Genomic DNA, 15242 nt, shown 5'->3' with positions numbered 1-15242 from the left:
CACAATCTCATGGTTCCTAGTCAGAGTCACTTCTGCTCTGCCACGACAGGAACTCCTAGCCAGCTTTTTTAATGCTTTCATCCAAGCTTTTATTTCCTTTTGAGGTCAGCCTCCTAAGATGTAGGGAGCTAAATGGGTAAAATCCTCTTCTCACCAAGGTTAGGCCTCTTTATATAGCTAACTCTACAGTTCTTCTTAGAGATTCATAATGTACAAAATCCTATTTCAGGTCGAGGGAAATCTTTCAATAAAGACATCAATTTTTCTTTTGTTCATTCCAGTTTTCCCAAACTATTCTGACCACAGGAGTTTTTCTTCACATTATTTTTTGTTTGGGTTTTTCTGTTTCTTTTTCTTTTTGCATAACTTGGACACAACTCATGAAATATTTCTAATGGAGGAAATATAAAGCCAACAAAGGCCCGATAAGGGCAATAGTTGAGGCAGGGGATTTGCACTTGGCCTTGTAAGCCATCCTCACTCTCTTGGTGATCACTGGCTTCAGCTTCTCATCCTCTCATGGCCCAGTCCCACGTGTGTTTGCTGAGCTCCTAATTCTGTGTTTTATCCATCAAAATCAGCATATCCCCAGTGACAGATAAAAAATAAATAAATATGAATCTCAACAATCAGCCCCCTCATGGGAATTCCAATCTCTTCCCCATTGAAATTAGAGAAAATTCACAGCATCACTGTTTTTCTTTAGTCTCTTTCACATCAAAAAAATTTAAATCAAATTTCAAATTTTCCCACTTTGGGCTTTGCACTTAAAAAGAAAAGGAGAACTTTGTCCTCTCAGAGGGAAGGACTTTAAGAAAAAAATAAACCAAATAAATCCAATAAGCACCCCACCAGCTGACCCCCTTCTTGTCTAGTATTTACCCACTGGGGGAAAAAAAAATAAACTCTCCATTTGACTCTCCCTTGCTGACAGTCTCTTCTAACTGTATCACAAATTGAACTTGAAGATAAATAAATGAATCACACCAGCTGCTACAAGATAGGAAATGCAAAGATGTATGAGTAGGACATTTCTGAGAGGAAACGTCAGCATCAACTGATCTGAAAATACCAAAGTCAGTGTTTTTGATGTGGTCCTACTATAAATGGGGAAATAAGAGGGTTTTCAGCAATGGTGAGTGATGGCCACATCAAAATGAAAACCTGAAACTGTGAAGCTGTTGGTTAAAACCATACAGCAAAAAGAAATGTAGGATAACCTTGACCAACTCTGTCCCATGTCCATCTCCTAGGAAGAATCCACAAAAATCAACAATCTGGAGAGAAAAACACAGTACCAACCCAGTTGCTGGAGTTACTGAAATGACCAGAAAGGTCACCTGTGTGCTGATGAGTGGTGGTTTCTCACCTCTAGGTATTTCCCATTGATGGGACAGGATGCCTACAGCCAGATGAGGTTTGAGCAGGATGCTGAACGCTGGTCCCCCCGCCTCTCTGCTTACTCAAGGTGTACATATATATCTCACCTCTCCCAGGGGACTCTAAACTCATCAGCAGCTGGGAGTATTTTTAGATTCCTTTATATTCCTCACAACATTTGGGAGACTGCTTTAAACTTGGCAGACATTCAAAGAGGGCAAGGTACAGATCATGGGTCGGAAGCCATGACTTTCTGGTCCTTGTCATATTATTAGTAACCATGTAACCCTAGGCAAGTCACAACTTCGAGCATCAGTCTCTTCATCTGTATAACTGATAGAATTTTTAAAAGTAGCCCTTCCATCATAGAGTTGTTAAAAGAATGGGGTGCAGAGCCAGATGGGCAGTAAAGAGCAGGCATGTAGGACTTCAGAACTCGCTCCTAGTTTCAACTCCAGAAATTCTGCTTTTACTAGTTATATTGGAATTTCACGGAAAATTATGTTTAAAGAAAAAATGGTGATGCTTAGAAATATTTGAAAAACATTATTGTGTGAGAATATGCTTGATAAATGGACAAGCATTATAACTTATCTTTAAAGTATTGTATTGAAATATAATTTGCATAAAGGACATGCATACCTCAAGTGTATACTAACAATTTCTATATATGTCTACACACATCATGTATAGACCACCAAGAAAAAGATAGTAAATATTTTCTTCATCTGGAAAGTTTCTTCACCCTTTCTCCATTGAATAGTCTCCCTTCCAGTACACAGACCCACCCCAGACAACCAATTATCTAATTTCTATCACCATTCATCACTATTACCTATACTAGAGCCTCATATGAATGGAATCATATATTATGTACCTTTCTGTATCTGGCTTCTTTCTCTCAACGTAGTATCTAAGAGATGCATCCATGTTGTTACATATAATTGAAGTTAATTTTTTTCATTGCTGCATGGGTTTTCATGTGGCTATGTCACTATTCCTTTATCCATTCCATGTAGAGAATCTATCTGTGTAACTGTCTCCAGTTTGGAGCTACTATGAATAAAGCTGTTATCAGTATCAGTGTTCAAGCTCCTTTGTGGTCCTCTCTTTTATCTTCTGTTGGATAAATACTTATGAATAGAATTGCTAGGTGTAAGTGCACATCTAACTTTACAAGACACTGTCAATAAATTTCCCCAAGTGGCTTCACTCTTTTAAATTCCCACCAGCTAAATATGAGTGTGTCAGCTTTTCACTAGCACTTGGTGATGTCAGTATGTATTTTAAATACTAACAATAGGTTCAAAATAGTATCAAAATTAAAAAAATACCTTATGGTCTTAATTTCCACTTCCTTGATGTTAAACACCTTTTCATATACATATTTGTCATTCTAATATCTTTTCTGGGGTTTTTAAGTTTTTGACCTTTTTTAAAAAAAATTGGGTTGTCTTTTTATCACTGGTTCCTAAAGGTTCTTTACATATTCTGAATAAGCACTTTTTGCTAGCTAAATGTATTATGAATATTCTCTCCCTGTGTGTGGCTTTTCATTTTTTTAATTGTGTCTTTGAAGTGCAGAAAGTTCTTAAATTTTATGAAGTCTCATTTAAAAAAATACTTGCCTATATAAGCGCTTAAAGACATTCTCTTTCTTCCAGAAGCACTACAAATTTACCTTGCACACATAGGGCTGTCCCAAAAAAGGTATATTTTCATTTATTAATCCCTTATTTGATCTTAATGTAATTGAGATTGAGGAATACCACTTGGACAACTTGATTTAAGACTTAGAATCTTAGGTATCAATAAAGAAGATCTAAGTTGAATCTCATATCATTTGTCCACCTAGTAATTTGTAAAAGAATTTGAAATAGGATACTTTTGACATGAAAAGGGCCAAGAGCCAATAATAATGCCAAGACAAGAGGCAACCACCAAGACTGTCTCTGGCAAATTCAGATGCACAGTCACTCTAGATCCAGGTCTCCTGACTCCAGGGTAAGAATCTGTGGATACTGTCCATTAATAGTGACTCAGTTAACAAGTTCTCCTTCTGCAGCAAGCCTGTGTTTACTGCAACCACTAAAACACTACTGAGGTGTCAAAAACAAGTGAAGACTGAATTCATCTGTCTTCTCTCTCGGGTCAGGAACAAGGGGCATCAGATGTGATTTAAAAACCAAGACTTGCAACTTTTGCATTCTTCAAGACTGACCTTTGAGACTGAACAAAGAATGTTCAACCCTGGGGTTCTATAACTCCTTTGGGGAGCTCTTCTAAAAAGATATATTGTTACCACACTAGTTTGCATCACCATTTGGTTTAATTATTATTCGTAATTGAGAAATAATTAGATAAAACGATGATGTAAGCCCCACTGGAAAATAGACATCTCTTAAGAACTCTAATGTTTTCTGTCACTTAAAAGGAAGGGGATATGACTTAGTGGAGGAAAAAACTAATTAGAAAAGCAGACACATCTCCCTCTCCTCATATTTCAGGCAAGCTGGCAAGTGCTCAAAAATGATCAGAGAGTGGCCTATTTCTCAAGGCCCCCAGGAGAGCATGATAATTTAAATCATCATCTCAGGAAAGCGCCTTGAGCACTTGTCCTGGCCTTTGTATGATCTTTGGTCGGCGAGAGAGTTTGGCTGTCCAGACTGGCATGGCCACGGAAAATATTGGCTAGAGGAAAACCAGGGTCACACCCACACCAAAGTGAATCCAGCCAGGTTAGGATTCCTGCCAAGAGAAACACATTTGAGCAAAATGAGGAGACAGAAATGTTTAAAACACTGCTGCCCCTCTCCCCACCCCCCCAGCAATATGAAAACAAGACTCTCCAGGTTCACAAATCGGCTTTCAGGGAAGTTTGACAACACAAGGAGATGAGAGAGGGAAGTGATAAGATGTTCAGATGTGGGCCTAGCAACTTCAAAACCCTATGCAAATCTCTCTAATACCCTCTGTCCAGAATTAGATCATTTTATTTTAAAAGCTGGAGTAACCATAACAAGAAAAAAATAATCAACTAACTTCTCAAGAAAAAAATAAATGAACAAAACCCACAATTTTATAAAGATGACATCTCAATGAAAGTTTTATTTAAATATCCCCACTTGGAAAATGTAAATGTTTATTAATAAATCATAACGTGGTCATAGGAAGATGAAAAATGGGAGGGCTTGGAATAAAGAACTAGGATTGCAAATATGCTAAGATGCTCTTAACGCATTCTCCCAGATGGTCCTATTAGCCTTCCATCCCTTGACAATTAGACAAAAAGTAAATTAAGCTCTCCAAGATTCAGTTCTTGGCTACAAACCAGAAAATGTGTTAATGATCTTAGACCAGCATTTTTACAGCAGAAAACTCTAAGGTCAACTAATCTAAGCACAAATATTAATCCCAAGTTTACGAGTTCTAAGAACTTCAAGTACAACCTGATCCTGAATCGTCATCCTTTCTTCTTCACTTTCCCCCTCATCCTTTCACTTATGAAAATACTAACTCCCCAGACTTGTTCCAAGGTTAATGGCAACACTTGGCTATAGGATGTGGGGTGCACTTTTCAAACTTTTCAAAAATATCTACTGAATTACCACAAAATAAAGATCCCCTGTGCTTGGAGGTATGACAGGTAAAGAATGGTGTGGAAAAGGCGAGCTATTGTGGGGAAAGGTTTTTTTGTGATTCTAGGTGAGCTGGAGGATTAGACAGGGGGCAAAGAAGAGGAAGAGCTCTTTTGGCAGAAGCACTGAGATATGCACACAGCCAACAAACACAAGAGAGTGAGAGGGAAGTGGGATGGAGAATTGGGAGCAGGCATGCACAGAGAACCTGAAGGTCCAGACCGTGAGGTGTCTTATACATCATACGGTGCCTGAGCTTTCACTAGATGGTGAGGACTCCTTGGAAAATCACCAGGACTGTCAGGTCACCATGAGCACAGGTCCCATCCTACAAAAGTGCCTGAGTAGAGCATCCGTTTCATTTGGCTTTTTGAAGGGAAGATGAATGGGCCTCTACTGGGGGAGAAGGGGACACTTCACATGATTGTTGGAAGTTTTTATGTGAATGGTAAAGAGGCAGACCAGAAGCACTGGACCAGATTTTCCAAATTTATTCAAGCTTTGTATTGTAGATCAGACCAGGGGTCATTTTTAACAAGGTGAATAAGTGTAAATCTTTGCCTTGTTTGACATGATCTAATTAATCTCTATAGTGGTCACTATTTTGATTGCTGTGACTTTCAAATCACCATCCATTTCTCCTCCCATGCTGAATAACCACTCCACCCCCGCAAAAAAATGCTCTGATTGGTAGTGTTGCCAATTTCCATGGTGTAAATACTCCTACCACAGGTGATTTCAAGCTTCCAAAAGGGAAGTCACCAAAAGTAGAGTTAAAAAGAGATGCAATTGTAGTGTATACTTGTAAGGATAACTTGATCCCCTTGCTGTACAGTGGGGAAAAAAAAAAAAAGAGATGCACAAGTAGTTACAGTTGTGGCGCGGCAGAACTGAATCTGACTAGTATCCATGAGAATGCAGCCCTGGCCTCACTCAGTGGGTGAAGGATCTGGCGCTGCCGTGAGCTGTGGTGTAGATCACAGATGTGGCTCGGATCCAGAGTTGCTGGGGCTGTGGTGTAGGCTGGCAGCTACAGTTCCAATTAGACCCCTAGCCTGGGAACCTCCATATGCCGCAGGTGAGGCCTTAAAAAGACAAAAAAAAAAAAAAAAAGCACCAAAATTTACCCTTGTGAAATCTTCTCTAAAATCCAACTCTAGCTCACCATTGCACCAGCTCCTAATTTTTCCATCTCTGAAATGTATCTCTTACATCCCATCTTAGGTTCAGTCTCCTTGAGCAGCTCAATCAACTGGCCTGAGTTTCTCCTTCTCCCAGGAAGCATCTGGAAACAAGAAGAGCACACTAACCTATTTACTTTCTCATTTCACACCTCTACTGGTCACAAGAAGGTTGGGAAATAAAACTATCAATCCATTTAAATCCACCTCCTCCTTCTAAAGTAACAAGTAAAACCCCTTGTCTAGCTAAGGATGGGTTAACATTATTAGGTTCAAAACAGAAAACAGTATGTTGTCTTTTCTGTAATACACCAGATGTGAAAATTTTACTCAAAAAGTCTTTTGGACATTTTTGAAATCCTTTTATTCGTAAAAATTCTGTTTACAGTTTTAAATGTTTATGCTCCTCAGTATAGAGTGTTTGGAAACAGTATGGTATTTTTTTTTCTCTTCAGTAATTTTTTTGTAATTAGTGTCATAGATTCTTTGAAAATCAAGAGAAACATATTTTAAGAGTGTTTTTGTTCTTTCTTTGTTGAAACACGGTTGACTGTTTATTATCATAATTTTGATTGCTATTGAACCACCTCATGTGATGTATTTTTTACTGCGTGAGCTATTATTCGGCTTACACGCGTGATTTGTGCATTAATACCATTCAAGTTTATGCAATAACAATCAGAAATTATGATAATAAACATTGAACCACATTTCAACAAAATACGATAAACTCGTGAGGTTTTTTAATCTTTTCATTAACAAAGCATCTTATGCTTCAGTGACACTTTAATTACCATGAAATTACCCAAGAAAATATGTAATTATTTCTAGTAATTGACAGTGACTCTATATGTAACACTTCTTTATGTTAAAATAATTGCTAAAAACGTGACCTTTTCTCCCAGACACACGGCTTAATTGATTGCATTCTGTTTTTCAAATAAAAAATTAATAAAAATACTGTCACTAAAGCACCTAAGTGATTCCAGTTTAACTGAGGTCTGTTTTAGGGATCTCTAAAACAATTTTTGATAATGCCAGTATTAATGAACTTATCTTAATAAATTTAGGATAATTATTTCAATTTCTCAGTGTACCCAATATAGTCTTACATTTTCTTTCCCAGAAAGGCTTTGCCAGTCATTTCAAAACCTCATGTATATTGCAAAGAAGAACATTCCCTAAGCGGATATTCAAAAGATCAAAAAATCCTTTGCTTATATATGAACATTCATTTAAAGAAAAAGGAAAAGCTCCTCTCTCAATAACTAAAGCCACTCTTGGGATAAAATCATTTTGATCCCTTCTAGCTTTAAAATTTCAATACTTTATGAGTCTATAAAATCTCTTCCTAACTTAGACACATCCTTTAAACCAAAAAACCAACAGTTCAAATGTGTCCATCTCTCTGCTTCCTGTTTTCCTCCTCACAGTTTGGTCTAGTGAGAGTCTTAACTTAAGAACCAGATATTACACAATTCCTTCTACAAACCTCCGCTTTTTTTTTTTTTTTTTTTCCTTTCTTCCTACTGCTCCTTCCCTTCTCCAAATCAGGACAGAACACCTACCAAATAGGCCTTTGTCATCACACACTGTCCCTTTTGAAACTGACCAACGTGGGAGATTTTTTTTTTTTTAACCAACAACAAGATATAACCATGACCCACACAAGAGCAGAGTCTCAATGTAGTTTAATTTGAACAGAAATCAAGAGAGATTTCCACAGAAGAGTGAGGGACAGGTTTTTCTTTTTAAACGGGTCACTGCAGAACACAGCCATCCTCTCATATGTTTCTATCCTCTTTGTAAAATCACCTTCAGGGTCATTCTCCTACTGAAATTTGAGAACATGCACCAATCTAAAACCACAGTAATAAACGCCTGACCCTGCTGCTATATGATCTCTAGAAGGATTAGCATGGAAGGCTATTTTGGGAACTATGGAGAGAGACCTAAAGATTTGGTGAAGCCACTTAAAGGGAAAATGGGAAGGAGCAGAGGATAAGGCCAGCAATGGTCCTCGGCTCCTTGGCTGTTATTCAACCAGAGTTGCTCTGAATTCATCTGTTGTACACATTGGGTTTTCTGGTGGGTTATAATTTGAAGAAAGCCTTCATTCTCCCTCCGTTTATAGATTAGAAAGCGGCATTTTTGTGACTACAACTGACTTACCCTGAGTCTAACACCTGCTGAATGGCAGTGCCAGGTCTAGAGTACAGCACAAATGACTCTCAGTCCAGTGCTCCTTTTTCTAAAAGACATCTCTATCCTGAGACAGAAAAGTGCCCCAGTGTTCTGATTAACAGTCTCTGGACTGCTCTTCAGAGCTTGAAAATCACCACCTTTCCTCAGGGAGATAAACTCCACCAGGGAGAGATCTAAGGCAAGAAGCATCACTGAACAAAAATATTGGCCCTGAAGCAGGATTCATTCCGCTTAACATAATATGCCGAGGCATGTAATATAATCCTTCCTCTCTTCAGCCAGGCTCCAGACAATTAGCCAGCCATGCCCTTGGGAGACTGTTACTCTGCACATGCGATGTCTAGGTACAGAGTAGGGCTGACTGCTCATTATGCAGACACTCGCTGTTTCATTGGCTGAACGCTTCAGCACCATGTCTTCAACACAGTGGGTTTAATAGGACAACAGCAATTGCTTGCATCTCCAGTTTACCTTCTGGTTTAATCCTCTCCTAGAAATGCTAGGTGGCTCCTTTCTTCCTATCCCATTCTCTGGAGAATTCATCTTCCCCTGCCCCTTGCTGATGGAGGTTTTTATTCCGTGGAATGGGAAGCCTGAAAGCATAATGCTTTCAGCATAATTTTTCCTGTGTTTGTTTTCCACTTGTCTCAATAAATTTCAAGTTTGACCGCAAGAAAGGCCTTTTTATTTTTCTATGAGCTCAAGAGGGTCTCATCACTCAACGAATCCCGTGAGCTTTTACATTCTCAGCACTGTGTCCTTCTTTTGACCCTAAACTTTCTCACTGCCAGGAAAGAAAGCCTTTCATGAGAACTGACAAAGCGCTACAAGCTGAGCTGGACAGCGAGACAAGCAATGAACAAGGCAGATGACAACTGGAGGAAACTGCGACTTCCTCATCAAAAATCATTTGTTTAATATCAAACCTAGGAGTCTACCGCAAGTTAACAGACTTGCTCCCTTACCTCCAGGAGATATATAGTTTCTTAGGACCCCAGAACAAGAGCGGCACTTACAGAACTCAAGATGACTTTATTTCTCTTAGCATTAGTCACGCCCTCCTCCCACCCCACCCTGTACCTGGCAAGGAAGGATCCTTAGCTACTTTCAGCCCAACATCAGGAAAAGCCTATTAGGTGGAGTAAAAACACTTCTGCCCTTCTGCTACTTTTTCTAGTTGGACTTCCACATAAGAGACCCTTAGAGGAGCAAAAAAGGAAGGAGGTGGGGACCAAAGGCAAAAAGGAGAAAACCAACCTGCTCTGAGCACCCAGTGGCTGGCAAGCATCTCTCAATCACTGATTGAGTATAGGGTACCATCCACTGACAACTCACCAAGTGACCAAGGAAAGATGCTTAACCTGCTGAGCTGAGCACCACTTCCTCATCTTTAAAACTGGATCAAAAACAGCCCCTCCCTGCATGGCATTATTGTTGACATTTAAGCAAGATAAGGAATGTCAAATGATTGACCCAGTGCTGATCCAAGTTTTCCATTTGGTAAAGGTCAGCCAATTAATATTTTGTGTCTCTTAATTCTTTAATAACTTGGGAAGAGAGAGTTAGTCCCATTTCATAGGGGAGCAAAATATGGCAGAGACTCTAAAGGAGCTTGTACAAAACCACAGAAGCTTTGCTATATATGGCACCCTATCTCCATTGTAGGTAGCAGCCTCCCCAAAGAATTTCAGACTCATGATATTTTTAGCAGAAAAGGGATGTAGTTATATCTAAATCTACCCTTGGGTTGTGAGGTCTAACAGGTCATGAGCTCTAACTCTCCCCTTGGCAAGAGGAGACAGCTCAGCCTGGACATCCAAGAAACACAGGAGAAGACCAAGTCTTTTCTCATCCAAGGACCTTCCCATCCAAGGACTTGGTGGAGCAAAGTCCTGTCAGTACCTGTGAAATTCCAAACTCCCCGTAAAGGGAGCCAACAAGTTGCAATTATATCTCCTTCAATTTTCCACCTAGCATGAACACAGACAAGGTCCAGGCCAGCAGACTTCAAATAATACCTAAGTTATTGTTTCAGATATTGTGGTTTAGTTATTTTGGTCAAGCAAAGATAAGCTGCAATATGTACATCCCCAGTTCATTGTAAACAAAGAAAATCCATCAAAAATGGAATTATCTCAAGAGAAATCCTCTCCAGGCTTTCATTACTGACTACACAGGATAAAAATCTTTCAGCTTGCTGATGGCCGGGTATCCCCATACACAGTTACAGCGAGGCGACAGTTTTGTTCAGGTGAAGGTTTATAGAGCTCTGAAGCACGCCCATCGAAATAGTGGTTGTTAAATATGTGTGTGGGTCTCTGAAGCCCTTCAGTGTCACCCAGCTTAGCGTCCAGCCCCAGTGTGGTGCTGGAGAGAGAAAATGTTTTTAAAACATCACTCCCAGACAGATACTTGAGCTCTTGACAACTGAATGGACATTTATCAGGCAACTGCTTCCATTTTTAAAGCCCTGAGTTAGAAAGCGAGAAACCTGGCTTCTGTCTAGCCTTACATACCCAGTATGGGGCCTTGGGATAAAGACCTAACCTCTCGGTGACTCTCTAGACATCTGTAAAGTAGGAATAGTGGCTGTCCTTCTTATCACTCAGGGTTTATATTTGTAAGGGTTCTCCAGGAAAAATAAAACTAGTAGGTTAAGGAGATCTATCTATCTATCTATCTATCTATCTATCTGTCTGTCTGTCTGTCTATCATCTAACGATCAGTCATCTATCTACAGAAGGAGAGAAAGATTAAGGAATTGGTTCATACAAGTGTGGGGATCAGCAAGTTCAGAATCTGTAGGCAGGTGAGCAGTCTAGAAAGTTGGATGACTGTTGATGTCTCAGTTTTGAGTCCAAATCCCATAGCGCAACAGGCTAGAAACTCAGACTGAATTTCTACATCGCAGTCTTAAGGCAGAATTACTTCTCTGAAAAACCTCAGGCCAATGTGCTCTTGAGACCTGCCAACTGATGATATGAGACCCACCCTGGTTATGGAGAGAGTAATCTGCTTTACTTAAAGTTAACAGATTATAAATTTCACCATATCCACAAATACCTTCACTGCAACATCTAGATTAGGGTTTGACCAAAAACTGGGCACCATAACCTAGCCAATTTAATACATACAATTAATCATCACAAGGTTACTTTAAAGTTCACATCCAATGAGGTGATAGAGAGGAAAGGAATTTCAAAGATGTGAAGAGCTGCAAAAACCATTAGGCTTTTATTTGAATAAGCATTTAACTTCTGGGTCACCTAAGGCTTTCAGGAATGTGGAGATGAGTAAGTCAGAGACCTCCCTCAAACTGCTTACCATCGAAACGAGATGCCAAGGTTAATGCAGGGGAAGTAAAAGGCTACTGAGATGCCCAAGGAAGTACTGAAGGAACAGAGTGAAAACAGAGAAGCCTGTGGTCAGAGTGGTTTTGAAGGGCCAAACGATCCCACAGAGCCTCTTTAAAACAACCTCCTTCCCCTGAAAGGACTTTCCAGTCACGCACCTCATCCATATCCAAACTAGGTCCCTTTGCTCTCTTTTTTAGTTTGTGACATACTGCAATACATGATTATTCATTTACTTTCATGTCTTACCATGTAACAGTGTTCTCACCCAAAGTGAAATTCATTGAGAGCAAGGAGGTCCTATTTGTTGTTGTTACCATGATCTCCCAACATTTAATACAGTGCTTAACACATGATGGATGTGCAAACCGAAATACACAAAGAATAAAAAAACTGTACCATAAACAACTATCTATGCACTATTTTCTTTTTTTTGTTTTTTTTTAAATTGTTATTTCCCCAATATATTTTTTTTCTATTGTATAGCACGGTGACCCAGTTACACATACATCTACACATTCTATTTTCGTACATTATCATGCTCCATCATAAGTGACTAGACATAGTTCCCAGTGGTATACAGCAGGATCTCATTGCTAATCCATTCCAAAGGCAATAGTTTGCATCTGTTAACCCTAAGCTCCCAATTCACCCCACTCCCCACCCCCGCCACCCCTTGGCAACCACAGTTCTATTCTTAAAATTCATGATTTTCTCTTCTGTGGAAAGGTTCGTTTGTGCCATATATTAGATTCCAGATGAAAGTGTTATCATATGGTATTTGTCTTTCTCTTTCTGATTTACTTCACTCAGGATGAGAGTCTCTAGTTCCATACATGTTGCTGCAAATAGCATTATTTCATTCTTTTTATGGCTGAGTAGTATTCCATTGTGTATATATACCACATCTTCCGAATCCAATCATCTGTCATGGACATTTGCATTGTTTCCATGTCTTGGCTATTGTGAATAGTACTGCAATAAACATGCAGGTGCATGTGTCTTTTTTAAGGGAAGTTTTATCTGGATATATGCCCAAGAGTGGGGTTGCTGGGTCATATGGTAGTTCTATGTATAGATTTCCAAGGTACCTCCATACTGTTCTCCATAGTGGTTGTACCAGCTTACATTCCCACCAACAGTGTAGCAGGGTTCCCTTTTCTCCACACTCCCTCCAGCAATTTTATTTGTGGATTTCTTAATGATGGCCATTCTAACTGGTGTGAGGTGGTATCTCTTGGTAGTTTTGATTTGCATTTCTCTAATAATCAGTGATGTTGAGCATTGTTTCAAGTGCTTGTTGGCCATCTGTTTATCTTCCTCAGAGAAATGTCTCTTCAGGTCCTTTGCCCATTTTTCAATTGGGTCGTTGGCTTGTTTGCTGTTGAGTCGTATAAATTGTATGTTTTAGAGATTAGGCCCTTGTCAGTTGCATCATTTGAAACTATTTTCTCCCATTCTGTAAGTTGTCTTTTTGTTTTCTTTTTGGTGTCCTTTGCTGTACAAAAAGCCTGTCAGTTTGATTAGGTACCATTGGTTTATTTCTGCTTTTATTTCTGTTGCTTTGGGAAACTGACCTGAAAAATATTCATAGGGTTGATGTCAGAGAATGTTTTGCCTATGTTGTCTTCCAAGAGTTTGATAGTGTCTTGTCTTATATTTAAATCTTTCAGCCATTCTGATTTTATTTTCATGCATGGTGTGAGGGTGTGTTCTAGTCTCACTGATTTGTGTGCAGTTGTCCAGGTTTCCCAGCAATACTTGCTGAAAAGACTGTCTTTTTCCATTTTATGTTCTTGCCTCCTTTGTCAAAGATTAATTTACCATAGTTGTCTGGGTTTATTTCTGGGTTCTCTATTCTGTTCCATTGGTCTGTCTGTCTGTTTTGGTACCAGTACCACACTGTCTTGATGACTGTGTATGTACTACTTTGTTAATGCTTTGCTATTTTTTGCAAGATCCCTTTCTTTCTCTCATTTCTTTATCTCTCCTGTTTTATTGCTAAATTATTTGCAGCTAAGTGGTTGATGTCATAATACTTTATTGCTTAAATATTTTAGCATACATCTCCTAAAAATAGGTATATGTCCTATATAACCTCAGTGCCAGTAGCCAGCTGAAGAAAACCAGCAATAATTCTCTACTCTCCTTCAATATCCAGTCAAGTTTCCCTAACTGACATTTAAAGCTCTTTTATTTTTACTAACCAGTATCTGATTAAGATCCTGGAAACAGTTCCCAAATCACATAGACATGCACACACCTTAACAACAAAAAAATTTTTTTCTGCATTAAGAGCTTAAAAAGACAATTCAGTTGGCTTGCAGAATGTTCACTATTCTGGACTTGTCTGCTTGTTTCCTTATGCTGTCCTTTAACTTGTTCCTCCAGCTCTTGTATCTCCTGGAAACTAAAAGTTAGGCCTAAAAGTGTGGTTAGATTAAGGTTAAACATGTTTTCTGAAGGATGATAGAAGAAAGGGATATGAACGACTGGGTCACTGTGCTGTACAGCAGAAACTGGCACAACATTGCAAATCAACTAGACCTTTAAAAACTTTTTTTATTAAAGTATAATTGATTTACTATGTTCCTTCAATTTCTGCAGTATAGCAAGTGACCCAGTCATGCATAGATATAGATACATGTATGTATGTGTGTATATACACATATATGCACATATATATACAAACACACATTCTTCTTTTTTCATACCATCTTCAATCATGTTCTAACTCAAGAACATGTTCCCTGTGCTGTACAGTAGAACCCCACTGCTAAATGTATTAACTAACCCCAAACTCCCCATCCATCCTATCCCCTCCCCCCTGCCCCTGGAAACCACAAGTCTGCTCACCATGTCTGTGATCTGTACTTTAATAATTGTTTTTAAGAGTTCCCGTCGTGGCGCAGTGGTTAACGAATCTGACTAGGAACCATGAGGTTGCGGGTTCGGTCCCTGCCCTTGCTCAGTGGGTTAAGGATCCGGCGTTGCCGTGAGCTGTGGTGTAGGTTGCAGACGCGGCTCGGATCCCGCGTTGCTGTGGCTCTGGCGTAGGCCGGTGGCTACAGCTCTGATTCAACCCCTAGCCTGGGAACTTCCATATGCCGCAGGAGCGGCCCAAGAAATAGCAACAACAACAACAACAAAAAGACAAAAGGCAAAAAAAAAAATAATAATAATAATAATAATTGTTTTTAATTTTAAAAAAACATGTATTCCGAGAACAATTGATAAGCAATGCTTCTTACTTCATGTTGCATCCTATCAGGAGACACACGTGTCAGTACCTCCACCATCTGGAATGCCACGATTCATCACATGATCAAGACTGACCCCCTGATCTGTCTGTTATACACTGCTGCATTTCCCCCTGTGTATGAGAGGAACTCGATTCAAGCCAATTTTTGAAAATTTATTTATAATTGAAATCCAAGTTAAATTCCTTTCCCTGGGACTTAACACTATTCAAAAAGCTAGTTTAT

General features: G+C 39.2%; 1 long non-coding RNA gene across 6 annotated transcripts in view; it reads right to left on the bottom strand.

The window, feature by feature from the left end:
* LOC110256949 (uncharacterized) overlaps positions 1-15242 on the bottom strand; it is an 879371-nt gene that overhangs the window by 381467 nt on the left and 482662 nt on the right. The window lies entirely within an intron of this gene.

This window comes from Sus scrofa, chromosome 15 (assembly GCF_054392235.1).
Source record: "Sus scrofa isolate SSC_HxYL_T2T_F1_AM1 chromosome 15, Sscrofa_HxYL_maternal_Yorkshire_Landrace_v2.0, whole genome shotgun sequence".
In the NCBI taxonomy this organism is placed as follows: Eukaryota; Metazoa; Chordata; class Mammalia; order Artiodactyla; family Suidae; genus Sus; species Sus scrofa.
This window is presented reverse-complemented; position numbering and strand designations above follow the sequence as displayed.